The sequence below is a fragment of the Oncorhynchus clarkii genome, chromosome 9 (genome assembly GCF_045791955.1).
Source record: "Oncorhynchus clarkii lewisi isolate Uvic-CL-2024 chromosome 9, UVic_Ocla_1.0, whole genome shotgun sequence".
NCBI classification, from domain to species: Eukaryota; Metazoa; Chordata; class Actinopteri; order Salmoniformes; family Salmonidae; genus Oncorhynchus; species Oncorhynchus clarkii.
In genome coordinates this window covers 468963-491091 of record NC_092155.1, presented here as the reverse complement: position 1 = coordinate 491091, position 22129 = coordinate 468963, and the positions used below count along the sequence as shown (strand labels likewise).

Below are 22129 nucleotides of genomic sequence, written 5' to 3'. Positions count from 1 at the left end.
GCAAGTCAGTTAATGACGGCCTAGGAACAGTGGGTTAACTGACCTAGGAACAGTGAACAACTGCCTTGTTCAGGGGCAGAATGACAGATTTTCACCTTGTCAGCTCGGGGATTTGAGCTTGCAACCTTTCGGTTACTAGTCCAACGCTCTAACCACTAGGCTACCCTGCCGCCCCAAGGCTTGAGTTAGAGTATCTCATGATAAGGTGTAGACCACACTATTTACCAAGAGAGTTAACATCTATATTTTAAATCTATAAAGTTAGTGAGGGAGATATGAGTCTCCAGCTTCAGTGATTTTTGCAATTAGTTTCAGTCATTTGCAGCAGAGAACTGGAAGGAAAGGCTGCCAAAGGAGGAACTGGCTTTGGGGATGACCAGTGAAATATACCTGTTGCTGCTATGGTGCTGCTATGGTGACCAGTGAGCTGAGATAAAGTGGGGCTTTACCTAGCAAATACTTTTTGATGACCTGGAGCCAGTGGGTCTGGCAACGAATATGAAGCGAGGGCCAGCCAACGAGAGAACACAGGTCGCAGTGGTGGGTAGTATATGGGGCTTTGGTGACAAAACGGATGGCACTGTGATAGACTGCATCCAATTTGCTGAGTAGAGTGTTGGAGGCTATTTTGTAAATGACATCGCCAAAGTCAAGGATCGATAGGATAGTCAGTTTTACGAGGGTATGTTTGGCAGCATGAGTTAAGGATGATTTTTGCGAAATAGGAAGCCGATTCTAGATTTAATTTTGAATTGGAGATGCTTAATGTGAGTCTGGAAGGAGAGTTTACAGTCTAACCAGACACCAAGGTATTTGTAGTTGTCAGAAACGTCCAGAGTAGTGATTCTGGACGGGCGGGCAGGTGCGGGCAGTGATCGGTTGAAGAACATGCATTTATTTTTCCTTGCATTTAAGAGCAGTTAGAGGTCACGGAAGGAGTGTTGTATGGTATTGAAGCTTGTCTCGAGGTTAGTTAACACAGTGTCCAAAGAAGGGCCAGAAGTGTAGAGGTGGATCAGAGAATCACCAGCAGCAAGAGCGACATCATTGATGTATATAGAGAAAAGAGTTGGCCCGAGAATTTAACCCTGTGGCACCCCCATAGAGACTGCTAGAGCTAAGGACCCTGGGACTAAACACCTCCCTCTGCAACTGGATCCTGGACTTCCTTACGGGCCGACCCCAGGTGGTAAGGGTAGGTAACAACACTTCCGCCACGCTGATCTTCAACACGGGGGCACCTCAGGGGTGCGTGCTCAGTCCCCTCATGTACTCCCTGTTCCCTCAAGACTGCACGGCCTGGCACGACTCCAACACCATCATCAAGTTTGCTGATGACACAACAGTGGTAGCCCTGAACACCGACAACAACGAGACAGCCTATAGGGAGGTCAGAGAACTGGCAGTGTGGTGCAAGGACAACAACCTCTCCCTCAACGTGATCAAGACAAATTAGATGATTGTGGACTACAGGAAAAGGAGGACCAAGCATGCCCCCATTCTCATCGTAAAGGCTGCAGTGGAGCTTCAAGTTCCTTGGCGTCCACATCACCAACAAACTAACATGGTCCAAGACAATTGTGAAGAGAGCACAACAAAACCTATTCCCCCTCAGGAATCGAAAAAGATTTGGCATGGTTCCTCAGATCCTAAAAAGGTTTTACAGCTGCACCATCGAGAGCATCCTGACGAGTTGCATCACTGCCTGGTACGGCAACTGCTTGGCCTCCGACCGCAAGGCACTACAGAGGGTACTGCGTACAGCCCAGTACATCACCGGGGCAAAGCTTCCTGCCATCCAGGACCTCTATACCAAGCGGTGTCAGAGGAAGGCCCTAAAAATGGTCAAAGACCCCAACCACCCCAGTCATTGACTGTTCTCTCTACTACCGCACACCAAGCGGTACCGGTGCACCAAGTCTAGGTCCAAGAGGCTTCTAAACAGCTTTTAAGCCATAAGTCTCCTTTTTTTTTTTTTTTTTTTTTTTTAAATTTTTTTTTTTTTTTTTTTTTTACACCTTTATTTAACCAGGCAAGTCAGTTAAGAACAAATTCTTATTTTCAATGACGGCCTGGGAACAGTGGGTTAACTGCCTGTTCAGGGGCAGAACGACAGATTTGTACCTTGTCAGCTCGGGGGTTTGAACTCGCAACCTTCCGGTGACTAGTCCAACGCTCTAACCACTAGGCTACCCTGCCGTCCTGAACAGCTAATCAAATGGCTACCCAGACTATTTGCAGGTACCTCCTGTATACAGCCCAGCTATTGTTATTTACTGCTGCTCTTTAATTATTTGTTATTTTCTTAACATTTTCTTAAAACGGCATTGTTGGTTAAGGGCTTGGAAGTAAGCATTTCACTGTAAGGTCTACCTGTTGTATTCAGCGCATGTGACTAATACACTTTCATTTGATCTATCTGTCTTTAGTCTTCAATCACTCTCTCAGTCTGTCTGTCTCTGTGTGTTGTGGTCTACACCACAGTCTGTCTCTGTGTGTAGTGGTCTACACCACAGTCTGTCTCTGTGTGTTGTGGTCTACGCCACAGTCTGTCTCTGTGTGTAGTGGTCTACACCACAGTCTGTCTCTGTGTGTTTTAACAACATTCCCAACTATCACACAGCATTCACTGGACTGTATATACACGACATGACCGAAAGTATGTGGACACCTGCTCGTCAAACATCTCGTTCCTAAATCATGGGCATTAATATGTAGTTGGTCCCCCTTTGCTGCTATAACAGCCTCCTCTCTTCTGGGAAGGCTTTCCACAAGATGAAGGAACATTGCTGCTATAACAACCTCCACTCCTCTGGGAAGGCGTTCCACTAGATGTTGGAACATTGCTGCAGGGACTTGCTTCCATTCAGCCACAAGAGCATTAGTGAGGTCGGGCACTGATGCTGGGCGATGAGGTCTGGCTCGCAGTCGGCGTTCCAATTCATCCCAAAGGTGTTCGATAGGGTTGAGGTCAAGGCTCTGAGCAGGCCAGTCAAGTTCTTCCACACCGATCTCACAAACTATTTGTTTGGACTTGGCTTTGTGCACGGGGGCATTGTCATGCTGAATCAGGAAAGGGTCTCCCCAAACTGTGTGGAAGCACAGAATCATCTAGAATGTATGATGTAGCGTTAAGATTTCCCTTCATTGGAACCAATGGGCCTAGCCCGAACCATGAAAAACAACCCCGGACCATTATTCCTCCTCCACCAAACTTTACAGTTGGCACTATGCATTGGGGCAGGTAGCGTTCTCCTGGCATCCGCCAAACCCAGATTCATCCATCAGACTGCCAGATGGTGAAGCGTGATCCATCACTTCAGAGAACGCATTTCCACTGCTCCTGAATCTAGTCACTGAGCTCTACGGGCCGTTCCACTGCTCCTGAATCTAGTCACTGAGCTCTATGAGCCGCTCTACTGCTCCTGAATCTAGTCACTGAGCTCTACGGGCCGTTCCACTGCTCCTGAATCTAAAGTCACTGAGCTCTACGGGCCGTTCCACTGCTCCTGAATCTAGTCACTGAGATCTACGGGCCGTTCCACTGCTCCTGAATCTAAAGTCACTGAGCTCTACGGGCCGTTCCACTGCTCCTGAATCTAGTCACTGAGATCTACGGGCCGTTCCACTGCTCCTGAATCTGAAGTCACTGAGCTCTACGGGCCGTTCCACTGCTCCTGAATCTAGTCACTGAGCTCTACGGGCCGTTCCACTGCTCCTGAATCTAAAGTCACTGAGCTCTACGGGCCGTTCCACTGCTCCTGAATCTAGTCACTGAGCTCTACGGGCCGTTCCACTGCTCCTGAATCTAAAGTCACTGAGCTCTACGGGCCGTTCCACTGCTCCTGAATCTAAAGTCACTGAGCTCTACGGGCCGTTCCACTGCTCCTGAATCTAAAGTCACTGAGCTCTACGGGCCGTTCCACTGCTCCTGAATCTAAAGTCACTGAGCTCTACGGGCCGTTCCACTGCTCCTGAATCTAAAGTCACTGAGCTCTACGGGCCGTTCCACTGCTCCTGAATCTAGTCACTGAGCTCTACGGGCCGTTCCACTGCTCCTGAATCTAGTCACTGAGCTCTACGGGCCGTTCCACTGCTCCTGAATCTAGTCACTGAGCTCTATGGGCCATTCTACTGCTCCTGAATCTAGTCACTGAGCTCTATGGGCCGTTCCACTGCTCCTGAATCTAGTCACTGAGCTCTATGGGCCGTTCCACTGCTCCTGAATCTAAAGTCACTGAGCTCTACGGGCCGTTCCACTGCTCCTGAATCTAAAGTCACTGAGCTCTACGGGCCGTTCCACTGCTCCTGAATCTAGTCACTGAGCTCTACGGGCCGTTCTACTGCCAATGTTTGTCTATGGAGATTGTATGGCTGTGAGCTCAATTTAATACACCTGTCTAGCATGTGATCCACCACCGCAGTAGCATGTAAACAAAATCAAGTGCACACGCACACAACATATGCACACACACTACGCAAACACACACACACACACACACTACGCAAACACACACACACACACACACTACGCAAACACACACACACACACACACTACGCAAACACACACACACACACACTATGCAAACACACACACACACACACTATGCAAACACAGGGACAGACAGACACAGGGACAGACAGACACAGACAGACACAGACAGACAGACAGACACAGGGACAGACAGACACAGGGACAGACAGACACAGGGACAGACAGACAGACACAGGGACAGACAGACACAGGGACAGACAGAGACAGAAATAGACAGAGACAGAGATAGACAGAGACAGAGATAGACAGACCCAAAATCTTTTGATTTTCAGGTTTGACTCGTATGAATGATCAGATTCAAAGACACACAGAACACGTGTGTGTGTGTGTGTGTGTGTGTGTGTGTGTGTGTGTGTGTGTGTGTGTGGTACAGAGTACTGAAGGAGCAGAGTGGAATGTGTTCTAGGAGGAAGAGAGAAACCCTGACATCACAGCAAAGGTATTCTAAAACACACAGTGCTGTGGCCGTGTTTCCAGTGCAGGGTATTATAGTGATAGTGCCGTGTTTCCAGTGCAGGATATTATATAGTGATAGTGCCGTGTTTCCAGTGCAGGGTATTGTACAGTGATAGGGCCGTGTTTCCAGTGCAGGGTATTATACAGTGATGTGGCCGTGTTTCCAGTGCTGGATATTATACAGTGATGTGGCCGTGTTTCCAGTGCTGTGGCCGTGTTTCCAGTGCAGGGTATTATACAGTGATGTGGCCGTGTTTCCAGTGCAGGGTATTATACAGTGCTGTGGCCGTGTTTCCAGTGCTGTGGCCGTGTTTCCAGTGCAGGGTATTATACAGTGCTGTGGCCGTGTTTCCAGTGCTGTGGCCGTGTTTCCAGTGCAGGGTATTATACAGTGATGTGGCCGTGTTTCCAGTGCAGGGTATTATACAGTGCTGTGGCCGTGTTTCCAGTGCTGGATATTATACAGTGATGTGGCCGTGTTTCCAGTGCAGGGTATTATACAGTGATAGGGCCGTGTTTCTAGTGCAGGGTATTATACAGTGATGTGGCCGTGTTTCTAGTGCAGGGTATTGTACAGTGCTGTGGCCGTGTTTCCAGTGCAGGGTATTGTACAGTGATAGGGCCGTGTTTCCAGTGCAGGGTATTGTACAGTGCTGTGGCCGTGTTTCCAGTGCAGGGTATTATACAGTGCTGTGGCCGTGTTTCCAGTGCAGGGTATTGTACAGTGATAGGGCCGTGTTTCCAGTGCAGGGTATTGTACAGTGATAGGGCCGTGTTTCCAGTGCAGGGTATTGTACAGTGATAGGGCCGTGTTTCCAGTGCAGGGTATTGTACAGTGATAGGGCCATGTTTCCAGTGCAGGGTATTGTACAGTGATAGGGCCGTGTTTCCAGTGCAGGGTATTGTACAGTGATAGGGCCGTGTTTCCAGTGCAGGGTATTGTACAGTGATAGGGCCATGTTTCCAGTGCAGGGTATTGTACAGTGATAGGGCCATGTTTCCAGTGCAGGGTATTGTACAGTGATAGGGCCGTGTTTCCAGTGCAGGGTATTGTACAGTGATAGGGCCGTGTTTCCAGTGCAGGGTATTGTACAGTGATAGGGCCATGTTTCTAGTGCAGGGTATTGTACAGTGCTGTGGCCGTGTTTCCAGTGCAGGGTATTGTACAGTGATAGGGCCGTGTTTCCAGTGCAGGGTATTGTACAGTGCTGTGGCCGTGTTTCCAGTGCAGGGTATTATACAGTGCTGTGGCCGTGTTTCCAGTGCAGGGTATTGTACAGTGATAGGGCCGTGTTTCCAGTGCAGGGTATTGTACAGTGATAGGGCCGTGTTTCCAGTGCAGGGTATTGTACAGTGATAGGGCCGTGTTTCCAGTGCAGGGTATTGTACAGTGATAGGGCCATGTTTCCAGTGCAGGGTATTGTACAGTGATAGGGCCGTGTTTCCAGTGCAGGGTATTGTACAGTGATAGGGCCGTGTTTCCAGTGCAGGGTATTGTACAGTGATAGGGCCATGTTTCCAGTGCAGGGTATTGTACAGTGATAGGGCCATGTTTCCAGTGCAGGGTATTGTACAGTGATAGGGCCGTGTTTCCAGTGCAGGGTATTGTACAGTGATAGGGCCGTGTTTCCAGTGCAGGGTATTGTACAGTGATAGGGCCATGTTTCCAGTGCAGGGTATTATACAGTGATAGGGCCGTGTTTCCAGTGCAGGGTATTATACAGTGATGTGGCCGTGTTTCTAGTGCAGGGTATTATACAGTGATAGGGCCGTGTTTCCAGTGCAGGGTATTGTACAGTGATAGGGCCGTGTTTCCAGTGCAGGGTATTATACAGTGATAGGGCCGTGTTTCCAGTGCTGTGGCCGTGTTTCTAGTGCAGGGTATTATACAGTGATAGGGCCGTGTTTCTAGTGCAGGGTATTATACAGTGATAGGGCCGTGTTTCCAGTGCAGGGTATTATACAGTGATGTGGCCGTGTTTCTAGTGCAGGGTATTATACAGTGATAGGGCCGTGTTTCCAGTGCAGGGTATTGTACAGTGATAGGGCCGTGTTTCCAGTGCAGGGTATTATACAGTGATGTGGCCGTGTTTCCAGTGCAGGGTATTATACAGTGATGTGGCCGTGTTTCTAGTGCTGTGGCCGTGTTTCTAGTGCAGGGTATTATACAGTGATAGGGCCGTGTTTCCAGTGCAGGGTATTGTACAGTGATAGGGCCGTGTTTCCAGTGCAGGGTATTATACAGTGATAGGGCCGTGTTTCCAGTGCAGGGTATTGTACAGTGATAGGGCCGTGTTTCCAGTGCAGGGTATTATACAGTGATGTGGCCGTGTTTCCAGTGCAGGGTATTATACAGTGATAGGGCCGTGTTTCCAGTGCAGGGTATTGTACAGTGATAGGGCCATGTTTCCAGTGCAGGGTATTATACAGTGATAGGGCCGTGTTTCCAGTGCAGGGTATTATACAGTGATAGGGCCGTGTTTCCAGTGCAGGGTATTATACAGTGATGTGGCCGTGTTTCCAGTGCAGGGTATTATACAGTGATAGGGCCGTGTTTCCAGTGCAGGGTATTATACAGTGATAGGGCCGTGTTTCCAGTGCAGGGTATTATACAGTGATGTGGCCGTGTTTCTAGTGCAGGGTATTATACAGTGATAGGGCCGTGTTTCCAGTGCAGGGTATTATACAGTGATAGGGCCGTGTTTCCAGTGCAGGGTATTATACAGTGATGTGGCCGTGTTTCCAGTGCAGGGTATTATACAGTGATAGGGCCGTGTTTCCAGTGCAGGGTATTATACAGTGATAGGGCCGTGTTTCCAGTGCAGGGTATTATACAGTGATGTGGCCGTGTTTCCAGTGCTGGATATTATACAGTGATGTGGCCGTGTTTCTAGTGCAGGGTATTATACAGTGATAGGGCCGTGTTTCCAGTGCAGGGTATTGTACAGTGATAGGGCCGTGTTTCTAGTGCTGTGGCCGTGTTTCTAGTGCAGGGTATTATACAGTGATAGGGCCGTGTTTCTAGTGCAGGGTATTGTACAGTGATAGGGCCGTGTTTCCAGTGCTGTGGCCGTGTTTCCAGTGCAGGGTATTGTACAGTGATAGGGCCGTGTTTCCAGTGCAGGGTATTATACAGTGATGTGGCCGTGTTTCCAGTGCAGGGTATTATACAGTGATAGGGCCGTGTTTCCAGTGCAGGGTATTATACAGTGATAGGGCCGTGTTTCCAGTGCAGGGTATTATACAGTGATGTGGCCGTGTTTCCAGTGCTGGATATTATACAGTGATGTGGCCGTGTTTCTAGTGCAGGGTATTATACAGTGATGTGGCCGTGTTTCTAGTGCAGGGTATTATACAGTGATAGGGCCGTGTTTCCAGTGCAGGGTATTGTACAGTGATAGGGCCGTGTTTCTAGTGCTGTGGCCGTGTTTCTAGTGCAGGGTATTATACAGTGATAGGGCCGTGTTTCTAGTGCAGGGTATTGTACAGTGATAGGGCCGTGTTTCCAGTGCTGTGGCCGTGTTTCCAGTGCAGGGTATTGTACAGTGATAGGGCCATGTTTCCAGTGCAGGGTATTGTACAGTGATAGGGCCGTGTTTCCAGTGCAGGGTATTGTACAGTGATAGGGCCGTGTTTCCAGTGCTGGGTATTATACAGTGATAGGGCCGTGTGTAGGGTTGGGTGTTATCCACATTTTCATACTGTCATACAATTTCTGTACCATACCGTATACCGTATTACCAGAGGGGATTGGATGTCTCTAGTCTGGGTACCAGTCTCTTGATACAGTAGGGGATGGATGTCTCTAGTCTGGGTACCAGTCTCTTGATACAGTAGGGGATGGATGTCTCTAGTCTGGGTACCAGTCTCTTGATACAGTAGGGGATGGATGTCTCTAGTCTGGGTACAAGTCTCTTGATACAGTAGGGGATGGCTGTCTCTAGTCTGGGTACCAGGTCTCTTGATACAGTAGGGGATGGATGTCTCTAGTCTGGGTACCAGTCTCTTGATACAGTAGGGGATGGATGTCTCTAGTCTGGGTACCAGTCTCTTGATACAGTAGGGGGTGGATGTCTCTAGTCTGGGTACCAGTCTCTTGATACAGTAGGGGATGGATGTCTCTAGTCTGGGTACCAGTCTCTTGATACAGTAGGGGGTGGATGTCTCTAGTCTGGGTACCAGACTCTTGACACAGTAGGGATTGGATGTCTCTAGTCTGGGTAGTTGACCTTCCACTCCTTGCCTCTGCTGCAACCAATAGGCTGGATCTTAACATCTAGCCAATCAGCTAGCAAGATATCAAACCAAGTGCATAGCTGGAGTCCTGAGCTGGACATTTGACACATCTTTGATTTCGGACAGTTATAAGGGGCTGTCAGGGTAGCCTAGTGGTTAGAGTGTTGGACTTGTAACCAAAAGGTTGCAAGTTCAAATCCCCGAGCTGACAAGTTAACCCACTGTTCCTAGGCCGTCATTGAAAATAAGGATTTGTTCTTAACTGACTTGCCTAGTTAAATAAAGGTAAAATAAAAAAATAAACAGTGGTGTCACACGCACCCCTGCAGCCCCCGGTATACGGTTCAAACGCTACAAGGCCCAAGCCTAGTGTTAAGGGTGCATCCCATCCAAATGGGAATAGTTTGTGCGTATATTGTGACGTTTTGGTCAACAATGTTTTTTTTCAGCTGTTTGTGCACACAACATTTTTTCTCGAGGCAAGCCAAATTTTGGTCGCCGAAGTTTATACCCCTTCAGCGGTCATTGGTCAACAGTAGGGATTCTTCAATGAAGAGTTTGTTGTCGTTCAACAATACACGACATGTTTTCATTGGGAAATACTGCACCAAACATCTTAGTTAGATGTAAAATTGTGCGACTAAGATCTCCTCAGCAAAAAACTTTAAAATGAACGACGGATTTCCTGAGTCATCTCAGGTTCATTGGGACTAATTTTCATGAAGTGTACAGTACTATTACCGCTTTTTTTCAGTTTTTTCAAGCGAAGGTCTTTTAAGGAGTATGGAGCACCCTTGTTCGGTTCACCTCGCCGAGTTCAGTTCACCTCGCCGATTTCGGCTGATGCCTTTACAAGCCTTTAGAAACATACGCACTTAGGCTAAAACAAAGGATGCTAAAAAAAAATTAAAAAATTCAGAATGGCACAAATTCCCCGATATCAGGGTACTCATGTCAACATGTTTGCTTTCAGAGCATATTTAGGGTCCAGTAGGATCTGAGTGTTGTAAACTGTTTAGAGAGAACAACCCATAACTACTGTAAGAACCCAAGTCTAAGATGTGGAAGGACCACCAGAGGGCAGGCTGCTCCCACAGACAGTAGCCCGGCCCGGCATGTGAGTCAAGGTGATCAGAGGCAATTAAGCACAGCTGACGGTACTAATGAACTATTCTCTTTCCCCTATAAGAGAGAGGAGGGAACCGGCAGAGAGGAGAGTAGGGAACCGGCAGAGGAGAGAGGAGGGAACCGGCAGAGAGGAGTGAAAGAAAAGAGTGCTTGCTTCTCCAAATTAGAGGAAGGTACCTTTCGGAAGGGAGAAGTAGGGGACAAACTACTTCTGGGGAATGGCCACCACAGATCCACACCACCACCTGAAGGGAGCTCTCCACGGACGGACCGTTAAACCGGTGACACACCCGTGATGTATGTTATAGTTTAAAGATACTCTCCTTATGTTCCTTGTTCTTGTAAAGGAAGAACATTTGTGTTTTCAGATCATCCTTGATTGTGTTGGAGTGTTTAATAATAAATAAATACCTCAATAGAGAACTTTGTTCAGTTAAGAAAACTTGTTTCCGACTCGTTTATTCCACCTTTTCGCTTTAGAGCGACCTCAAAGTATGTGGTCCGCTCACAAAGACTACAGTTATACATTTTGTCTTGTTTTTAAACTGTTTAGAGAGAACCCATAACACTGGTCTAAGACTACAGTTATACAGTTTGTCTTGTTTTTAAACTGTTTAGAGAGAACCCATAACACTGGTCTAAGACTACAGTTATACATTTTGTCTTGTTTTTAAACTGTTTAGAGAACCCATAACACTGGTCTAAGACTACAGTTATACAGTTTGTCTTGTTTTTAAACTGTTTAGAGAGAACCCATAACACTGGTCTAAGACTACAGTTATACAGTTTGTCTTGTTTTTAAACTGTTTAGAGAGAACCCATAACACTGGTCTAAGACTACAGTTATACAGTTTGTCTTGTTTTTAAACTGTTTAGAGAACCCATAACACTGGTCTAAGACTACAGTTATACAGTTTGTCTTGTTTTTAAACTGTTTAGAGAACCCATAACACTGGTCTAAGACTACAGTTATACATTTTGTCTTGTTTTTAAACTGTTTAGAGATAACCCATAACACTGGTCTAAGACTACAGTTATACATTTTGTCTTGTTTTTAAACTGTTTAGAGAACCCATAACACTGGTCTAAGACTACAGTTATACAGTTTGTCTTGTTTTTAAACTGTTTAGAGAACCCATAACACTGGTCTAAGACTACAGTTATACATTTTGTCTTGTTTTTAAACTGTTTAGAGAACCCATAACACTGGTCTAAGACTACAGTTATACAGTTTGTCTTGTTTTTAAACTGTTTAGAGATAACCCATAACACTGGTCTAAGACTACAGTTATACAGTTTGTCTTGTTTTTAAACTGTTTAGAGAACCCATAACACTGGTCTAAGACTACAGTTATACAGTTTGTCTTGTTTTTAAACTGTTTAGAGAACCCATAACACTGGTCTAAGACTACAGTTATACAGTTTGTCTTGTTTTTAAACTGTTTAGAGAGAACCCATAACACTGGTCTAAGACTACAGTTATACAGTTTGTCTTGTTTTTAAACTGTTTAGAGAACCCATAACACTGGTCTAAGACTAGAGTTTGTCCTGTTTAATCACCCAGCTGTTAGAAGTTCTGAGAGATGCTGCCTTAAACACATCACCACTAAACAGGTTTAGGTCTGAAGGAGACAGAGAGAAACAGACAAAAGGCGAGAGAGAGAGAGAGAGAGAGAGAGGGAGAGAGAGAGAGAGAGAGGGAGACAGACAGATGACTGATGGAATGTAGTATTGATGGTGTATCAGGCTGCTTGCTGTCTGTCCAGCGGTCACAATGTGCTTCTACAACCTACTCCTTTAATGTACACAGACAGATACCCATCCCTAGGCCCTCCACCCTATTTCTTAGAGTTATAATGGCCCTCCACCCTATTTCTATAGTTATAATGGCCCTCCACCCTATTTCTAGAGAGTTATATTGGCCCTCCACCCTATTTATATAGTTATAATGACCCTCCACCCTATTTCTATAGTTATAATGACCCTACACCCTATTTCTATAGTTATAATGACCCTCCACCCTATTTCTATATAGTTATAATGACCCTCCACCCTATTTCTATAGTTATAATGACCCTACACCCTATTTCTATATAGTTAAAATGACCCTCCATCCTATTTCTATAGTTATAATGACCCTCCACCCTATTTCTATAGTTATAATGACCCTACACCCTATTTCTATAGTTATAATGACCCTCCACCCTATTTCTATATAGTTATAATGACCCTCCACCCTATTTCTATAGTTATAATGACCCTACACCCTATTTCTATATAGTTATAATGACCCTCCATCCTATTTCTATATAGTTAAAATGACCCTCCACCCTATTTCTATATAGTTAAAATGACCCTCCACCCTATTTCTATAGTTATAATGACCCTACACCCTATTTCTATATAGTTATAATGACCCTCCACCCTATTTCTATATAGTTAAAATGACCCTCCACCCTATTTCTATAGTTATAATGACCCTCCACCCTATTACTATATAGTTATAATGACCCTCCACCCTATTTCTATAGTTATAATGACCCTCCACCCTATTACTATATAGTTATAATGACCCTCCACCCTATTACAATATAGTTATAATGACCCTCCACCCTATTTCTATAGTTATAATGACCCTCCACCCTATTACTATAGTAATAATGACCCTCCACCCTATTTCTATAGAGTTATGATGACCCTCCACCCTATTTCTATAGAGTTATAATGGCCCTCCACCCTATTTCTATAGTTATAATGACCCTCCACCCTATTACTATATAGTTATAATGACCCTCCACCCTATTTCTATAGTTATAATGACCCTCCACCCTATTACTATATAGTTAAAATGACCCTCCACCCTATTTCTATAGTTATAATGACCCTCCACCCTATTACTATATAGTTATAATGACCCTCCACCCTATTTCTATAGTTATAATGACCCTCCACCCTATTTCTATAGAGTTATAATGACCCTCCACCCTATTTCTATAGTTATAATGACCCTCCACCCTATTTCTATAGTTATAATGACCCTCCACCCTATTACTATAGTAATAATGACCCTCCACCCTATTTCTATAGAGTTATGATGACCCTCCACCCTATTTCTATAGAGTTATAATGGCCCTCCACCCTATTTCTATATAGTTAAAATGACCCTCCACCCTATTTCTATATAGTTATAATGACCCTCCACCCTATTTCTATAGTTATAATGACCCTCCACCCTATTTCTATATAGTTAAAATGACCCTCCACCCTATTTCTATAGTTATAATGACCCTCCACCCTATTACTATATAGTTATAATGACCCTCCACCCTATTTCTATAGTTATAATGACCCTCCACCCTATTACTATATAGTTATAATGACCCTCCACCCTATTACTATATAGTTATAATGACCCTCCACCCTATTTCTATAGTTATAATGACCCTCCACCCTATTACTATATAGTTATAATGACCCTCCACCCTATTTCTATAGTTATAATGACCCTCCACCCTATTACTATAGAGTTATAATGACCCTCCACCCTATTACTATAGAGTTATAATGAGCCTCCACCCTATTTCTATAGTTATAATGACCCTCCACCCTATTACTATATAGTTATAATGACCCTCCACCCTATTTCTATAGTTATAATGACCCTCCACCCTATTACTATATAGTTATAATGACCCTCCACCCTATTTCTATAGTTATAATGACCCTCCACCCTATTACTATATAGTTATAATGACCCTCCACCCTATTTCTATAGTTATAATGACCCTCCACCCTATTTCTATAGAGTTATAATGACCCTCCACCCTATTTCTATAGTTATAATGACCCTCCACCCTATTACTATAGTAATAATGACCCTCCACCCTATTTCTATAGAGTTATGATGACCCTCCACCCTATTTCTATAGAGTTATAATGGCCCTCCACCCTATTTCTATAGAGTTATAATGACCCCCCACCCTATTTCTATAGAGTTATAATGACCCCCCACCCTATTTCTATATAGTTATAATGACCCTCCACCCTATTTCTATAGTTATAATGACCCTCCACCCTATTTCTATAGTTATAATGACCCTCCACCCTATTACTATAGTAATAATGACCCTCCACCCTATTTCTATAGAGTTATGATGACCCTCCACCCTATTTCTATAGAGTTATAATGGCCCTCCACCCTATTTCTATAGTTATAATGACCCCCCACCCTATTTCTATAGTTATAATGACCCTCCACCCTATTTCTATAGAGTTATAATGACCCCCCACCCTATTTCTATATAGTTATAATGACCCCCCACCCTATTTCTATAGTTATAATGACCCTCCACCCTATTTCTATAGAGTTATAATGACCCCCCACCCTATTTCTATATAGTTATAATGACCCCCCACCCTATTTCTATAGTTATAATGACCCCCCACCCTATTTCTATATAGTTATAATGACCCCCCACCCTATTTCTATAGTTATAATGACCCTCCACCCTATTTCTATACAGTTATAATGACCCCCCACCCTATTTCTATAGTTATAATGACCCTCCACCCTATTTCTATAGTTATAATGACCCTCCACCCTATTTCTATATAGTTATAATGACCCCCCACCCTATTTCTATAGTTATAATGACCCTCCACCCTATTTCTATATAGTTATAATGACCCCCCACCCTATTTCTATAGTTATAATGACCCTCCACCCTATTTCTATAGTTATAATGACCCTCCACCCTATTTCTATAGTCATAATGACCCTCCACCCTATTTCTATATAGTTAAAATGACCCTCCACCCTATTTCTATATAGTTATAATGACCCTCCACCCTATTTCTATATAGTTAAAATGACCCTCCACCCTATTTCTATATAGTTATAATGACCCTCCACCCTATTTCTATAGTTATAATGTCCCTCCACCCTATTTCTATAGAGTTATAATGACCCCCCACCCTATTTCTATAGTTATAATGACCCTCCACCCTATTTCTATATAGTTATAATGACCCCCCACCCTATTTCTTTAGAGTTATAATGACCCCCCACCCTATTTCTATAGTTATAATGACCCTCCACCCTATTTTTAAAGTTATAATGGCCCTCCACCCTATTTCTATAGTTATGACCCTCCACCCTATTTCTATAGTTATAATGACCCTCCACCCTATTTCTATAGTCATAATGACCCTCCACCCTATTTCTATAGTTATAATGACGCTCCACCCTATTTCTATATAGTTATAATGGCCCTCCACCCTATTTCTATAGTCATAATGACCCTCCACCCTATTTCTATAGTTATAATGACGCTCCACCCTATTTCTATATAGTTATAATGGCCCTCCACCCTATTTCTATATAGTTATAATGACCCTCCACCCTATTTCTATAGTTATAATGACCCTCCACCCTATTTCTATAGTTATAATGACCCTCCACCCTATTTCTTTAGTTAATGACCCTCCACCCTATTTCTATAGAGTAATAATGACCCCCCACCCTATTTCTTTAGAGTTATAATGACCCCCCACCCTATTTCTATAGTTATAATGACCCTCCACCCTATTTCTATAGTTATAATGACCCTCCACCCTATTTCTAGTTATAATGACCCTCCACCCTATTTCTATAGAGTTATAATGACCCTACACCCTATTTCTATAGTTAAAATGACCCCCCACCCTATTTCTATAGTTATAATGACCCTCCACCCTATTTCTATAGAGTTATAATGACCCCCCACCCTATTTCTATAGTTATAATGACCCTCCACCCTATTTCTATATAGTTATAATGGCCCTCCACCCTATTTCTATAGAGTTATAATGGCCCTCCACCCTATTTCTATAGTTATAATGACCCTCAACCCTATTTCTATAGTTATAATGACCCTCCACCCTCTTTCTATATAGTTATAATGGCCATCCACCCTATTTCTATAGCGTTATAATGACCCCCCACCCTATTTCTATAGAGTTATAATGACCCTCCACCCTATTTCTATATAGTTATAATGACCCTCCACCCTATTTCTATAGTTATAATGACCCTCCACCCTATTTCTATATAGTTATAATGGCCATCCACCCTATTTCTATAGAGTTATAATGACCCCCCACCCTATTTCTATAGTTATAATGACCCTCCACCCTATTTCTATATAGTTATAATGACCCCCCACCCTATTTCTTTAGAGTTATAATGACCCCCCACCCTATTTCTATAGTTATAATGACCCTCCACCCTATTTCTATAGTTATAATGACCCTCCACCCTATTTCTATAGTAATAATGACCCTCCACCCTATTTCTATAGAGTTATGATGACCCTCCACCCTATTTCTTTAGTTAATGACCCTCCAACTTATTTCTATAGAGTAATAATGACCCTCCACCCTATTTCTATAGTTATAATGACCCTCCACCCTATTTCTAGTTATAATGACCCTCCACCCTATTTCTATATAGTTATAATGACCCTCCACCCTATTTCTATATAGTTATAATGACCCTCCACCCTATTTCTATAGAGTTATAATGACCCTCATGACCAAACATTGGACTGGAGACTGGTTACTAACCCTGTGTGTGTGTGTGTGTGTGTGTGTGTGTGTGTGTGTGTGTGTGTGTGTGTGTGTGTGTGTGTGTGTGTGTGTGTGTGTGTGTGTGAGAGAGTAACAGAGTATGTGTGTGTGTGTGTGAGTAACAGAGAGTGTGTGTGTGTGTGTGTGAGTAACAGAGAGTGTGTGTGTGTGTGTGTGAGTAACAGAGAGTGTGTGTGTGTGTTTGTGTGTGTGACAGAGTGTGTAACAGAGTGTGTATGTGTGTGTTTGTGTGTGTGACAGAGTGTGTAACAGAGTGTGTGTGTGTGTGTGTGTGTGTGTGTGTGTGTGTGTGTGTGTGTGTGTGTGTGTGTGTGTGTGGGGTCAGTGCTTTATGGCAGTGATAATTGTCATGACATCACATCGATGAATGACAGGCTCTCTGACAGACTACTCTGAATAACCCCTTCAGCAGGTTGGAGACTTTAAGACAAATGGCACCCTATTCCCTATATATAGTGCACTGCTTTAGACCAGGTCCCCATAGGGCTCAGTGGTACACTATATAGGGACTATCAGCAGGACTCTGAACAACCCCTTCAACAGGTTGGAGACTTTAAGAGAAATGGCACCCTATTCCCTATATAGTGCACTACGTGGTTAGAGCGTTGGACTAGTAACCGGAAGGTTGCAAGATCGAATCCCCGAGCTGACAAAGTACATCTGTCATTCTGCCCCTGAACAGGCAGTTAACCCACTGTTCCTAGGCCAGTTAACCCACTGTTCCTAGGCCAGTTAACCCACTGTTCCTAGGCCAGTTAGCCCACTGTTCCTAGACCAGTTAACCCACTGTTCCTAGACCAGTTAACCCACTGTTCCTAGACCGTCATTGAAAATAAGAATGTGTTCTTAACTGACTTGCCTAGTAAAATAAAGGTATAAAGAAAAAAATCGTCCAAAAATACCGATTTCCGATTGTTATGCAAACTTGAAATCGGCCCATTCAGATTAATCGGTCGATCTCTCGTACTGAACTGACCCTGTATATAGACCCCTTCCCCCTATACATATCTACCCCCAACACTCCAGTATCCCTGTCTCCTTCCCCCTATACATATCTAACTCCATCACTCCAGTATCCCTGTCTCCTTCCCCCTATACATATCTACCCCCAACACTCCAGTATCCCTGTCTCCTTCCCCCTATACATATCTAACTCCATCACTCCAGTATCCCTGTCTCCTTCCCCCTATACATATCTAACTCCATCACTCCAGTATCCCTGTCTCCTTCCCCCTATACATATCTACCCCCAACACTCCAGTATCCCTGTCTCCTTCCCCCTATACATATCTACCCCCAACACTCCAGTATCCCTGTCTCCTTCCCCCTATACATATCTACCTCCATCACTCCAGTATCCCTGTCCCCTTCCCCCTATACATATCTACCTCCATCACTCCACTATCCCTGTCTCCTTCCCCCTATACATATCTAACTCCATCACCCCAGTATCCCTGTCTCCTTCCCCCTATACATATCTACCTCCATCACTCCAGTATCCCTGTCTCCTTCCCCCTATACATATCTACCTCCATCACCCCAGTATCCCTGTCTCCTTCCCCCTATACATATCTACCCCCAACACTCCAGTATCACTGTACATTGTTAATATGGTTCTGACCCTGTTTATAGTCACCTTACCCCTGTACATATCTACCTCCATCACTCCAGTATCCCTGTACATATCTACCTCCATCACTCCAGTATCCCTGTACATTGGTAATATCGTACCTGAAATATTTCCTGTATATAGTATGCTTACTTACTTAATTGTATTTTTCTTATTCTTATTTCTCCTGTGTTTTTTCTAGTAATACATTGTTATTGATTATTGCTTTGTTGGGTTTTGAGTTCGCAAGAAAGGCATTTCACTGTAGTTGTTCATGTGACATTACAACTGGAAACCTGAAACTTAACAGGCTGGACCTCCGGCAGGTCCACGTGATCCCTCAGGCGACGTCACCAGAGACGGGCTTGGTGCCACCGGGGCCAGCGAGACTACCGACAGTCAGTCAGGGTGGCATTTAGAACGATCTGATTAGGTGACTTTAATCATAATCTAATTTGTTGTCCTAAAACTATGTCAAAAAAAATATTTAAAAAATAAAACAATTGCTGTAAATAAACGCGTCATAGCCTGAAGGATGATTGGAATGTTCTGATTAACTCTAGAGTTACTGATCACACAAACACACAGTGTCTCTGAGCTGGCCAGGCCTACCCGTCCGGTCCCGTGTCTCTGAGCGGATCAGGCCTACAGGGCTGGTCCCCAGACCAAGTTATGACTCACCTTTACTGGAGAAGAAATGGTGGGTCTAGTGGCTCAGCGACGTCCAGTTAGATAATCCTCGTCATGCCCCGTTACCGCACCAGACAGAAATAAGAACCACGGAGAAAAGTGTTTCAGAAGTTGGGTGGGGGCGCTGTGTCCTTTAGGCGAATTACAACTCCTCGCGACCTGAAACTAAAAGTTCCCAAACGATTAAAAGTGTCGTTAATACAGGGAGATTAAGTGTCGATGAGAGAGGATTTAGTCCCGGGAGAGAGAAACGGAAAGTTTAGCGTCGGCCGATCGGTGTGGTCTGATCTCGGATTGGGCTGAATCACGGCAGAGGAAAAGGCAGGCAGAGTTCTGGTCCCGTTAACGTTCTGTCTGTCCGGTGAACCGGAGTTAGTTTGACCTCAGGTCCCGGTCTGACAGCGGGACGGGGAAGTCCTCTCTCCGTTATTTACCGGGACGGTTGGAAAGGAAAAATAAAAATAAAAAATAAAAAAATAAAGTGTGCGGCCCTCGCCTCAAGCGCTCCTCCTCTCCTCACCTCTCGCACTACTCAGAGGAACCAGCCGGTCGCCATCACCCGCGTGACGTCAGGGGTAGGACCGGACAGCGAGCTCAGTTAAAGGGGCAGTGTATTCGTGTGTGTTAGAGCAGGGCTCGAGCAAAAACCTGCACACACAGTAGCGCTCCAAATCAAATCAAATTATATTAGTCACATGCGCCGAATACAACAGGTGTAAACAATAACGTGAAACACTTACTTACAAGCCCTTAACCAACAATGTAGTTTTAAGAAAAATAAGAGTTAAGAAAATAGTTACTAAATAAACGAATGATTTTAAAAAAGTAACACAATAAAATAACAATAACGAGGCTATATACAGGGGGTGGTACCGAGTCAATGTGCGGGGGTACAGGAGGGTTATGAGGAGGGTTAGACCAAATTAAAACAAATGTGTCATGTGCGGAATACAATTGGTGTAGACTTTACCGTGAAATACAACTAATAAGGTATTAGAGGTAGATATGTACATGAAGGTAAAGTGACTAGGAATCAGGATAGATAATAATAAGGTATTAGAGGTAGATATGTACATGAAGGCAGGGTAAAGTGACTAGGCATCAGGATAGATAATAATAAGGTATTTGAGGTAGATATGTACATGAAGGCAGGGTAAAGTGACTAGACATCAGGATAGATAATAATAAGGTATTGAGGTAGATATGTACATGAAGGTAAAGTGACTAGACATCAGGATAGATAATAATAAGGTATTGAGGTAGATATGTACATGAAGGCAGGGTAAAGTGACTAGACATCAGGATAGATAATAATAAGGTATTTGAGGTAGATATGTACATGAAGGCAGGGTAAAGTGACTAGGAATCAGGATAGATAATAATAAGGTATTAGAGGTAGATATGTACATGAAGGTAAAGTGACTAGGCATCAGGTTTTAGACCCCATCATAGCACTGAGACGGCACTTGTGAAGGTGGTAAATGGCATTTTAATGGCATCGGACCGAGGCTCTGCATCTGTCCTCGTGCACCTAGACCTTAGTGCTGCTTTTGATACCATCGATCACCACATTCTTTTGGAGAGATTGGAAACCCAAATTGGTCTACACGGACAAGTTCTGGCCTGGTTTAGATCTTATCTGTCGGAAAGATATCAGTTTGTCTCTGTGAATGGTTTGTCCTCTGACAAATCAACTGTAAATTTCGGTGTTCCTCAAGGTTCCGTTTTAGGACCACTATTGTTTTCACTATATATTTTACCTCTTGGGGATGTTATTCGAAAACATAATGTTAACTTTCACTGCTATGCGGATGACACACAGCTGTACATTTCAATGAAACATGGTGAAGCCCCAAAATTGCCCTTGCTAGAAGAATGTGTTTCAGACATAAGGAAGTGGATGGCTGCAAACTTTCTACTTTTAAACTCTGACAAAACAGAGATGCTTGTTCTAGGTCCCAAGAAACAAAGAGATCTTCTGTTGAATCTGACAATTAATCTTAATGGTTGTACAGTCGTCTCAAATAAAACTGTGAAGGACCTCGGCGTTACTCTGGACCCTGATCTCTCTTTTGAAGAACATATCAATACCATTTCAAGGACAGCTTTTGTCCATCTACGTAACATTGCAAAAATCAGAAACTTTCTGTCCAAAAATGATGCAGAAAAATTAATCCATGCTTTTGTCACTTCTAGGTTAGACTACTGCAATGCTCTACTTTCCGGCTACCCGGATAAAGCACTAAATAAACTTCAGTTAGTGCTAAATACGGCTGCTAGAATCCTGACTAGAACCAAAAAATTGGATCATATTACTCCAGTGCTAGCCTCCCTACACTGGCTTCCTGTTAAGGCAAGGGCTGATTTCAAGGTTTTACTGCTAACCTACAAAGCATTACATGGGCTTGCTCCTACCTATCTCTCTGATTTGGTCCTGCCGTACATACCTACACGTACGCTACGGTCACAAGACGCAGGCCTCCTAAATGTCCCTAGAATTTCTAAGCAAACAGCTGGAGGCAGGGCTTTCTCCTATAGAGCTCCATTTTTATGGAACGGTCTGCCTACCCATGTCAGAGACGCAAACTCGGTCTCAACCTTTAAGTCTCTACTGAAGACTCATCTCTTCAGTGGGTCATATGATTGAGTGTAGTCTGGCCCAGGAGTGGGAGGGTGAACGGAAAGGCTCTGGAGCAACGAACCGCCCTTGCTGTCTCTGCCTGGCCGGTTCCCCTCTTTCCACTGGGATTCTCTGCCTCTAACCCTATTACAGGGGCTGAGTCACTGGCTTACTGGGGCTCTCTCATGCCGTCCCTGGAGGGGGTGC

At 44.2% G+C, this 22129-nt stretch overlaps 1 protein-coding gene across 1 annotated transcript in view; it reads right to left on the bottom strand.

The window, feature by feature from the left end:
• The window catches only part of LOC139415747 (kinesin-like protein KIF1C), an 85294-nt gene extending 65421 nt beyond the window's left edge, over positions 1 to 19873 (bottom strand). The window contains exon 1 of the mRNA XM_071163822.1: positions 19294 to 19873. The gene's annotated coding sequence lies outside the window, so the exon portion shown is untranslated. The remainder of the gene's footprint in view (positions 1 to 19293) is intronic.
• Between the last annotated feature and the right edge of the window lie 2256 nt (positions 19874 to 22129).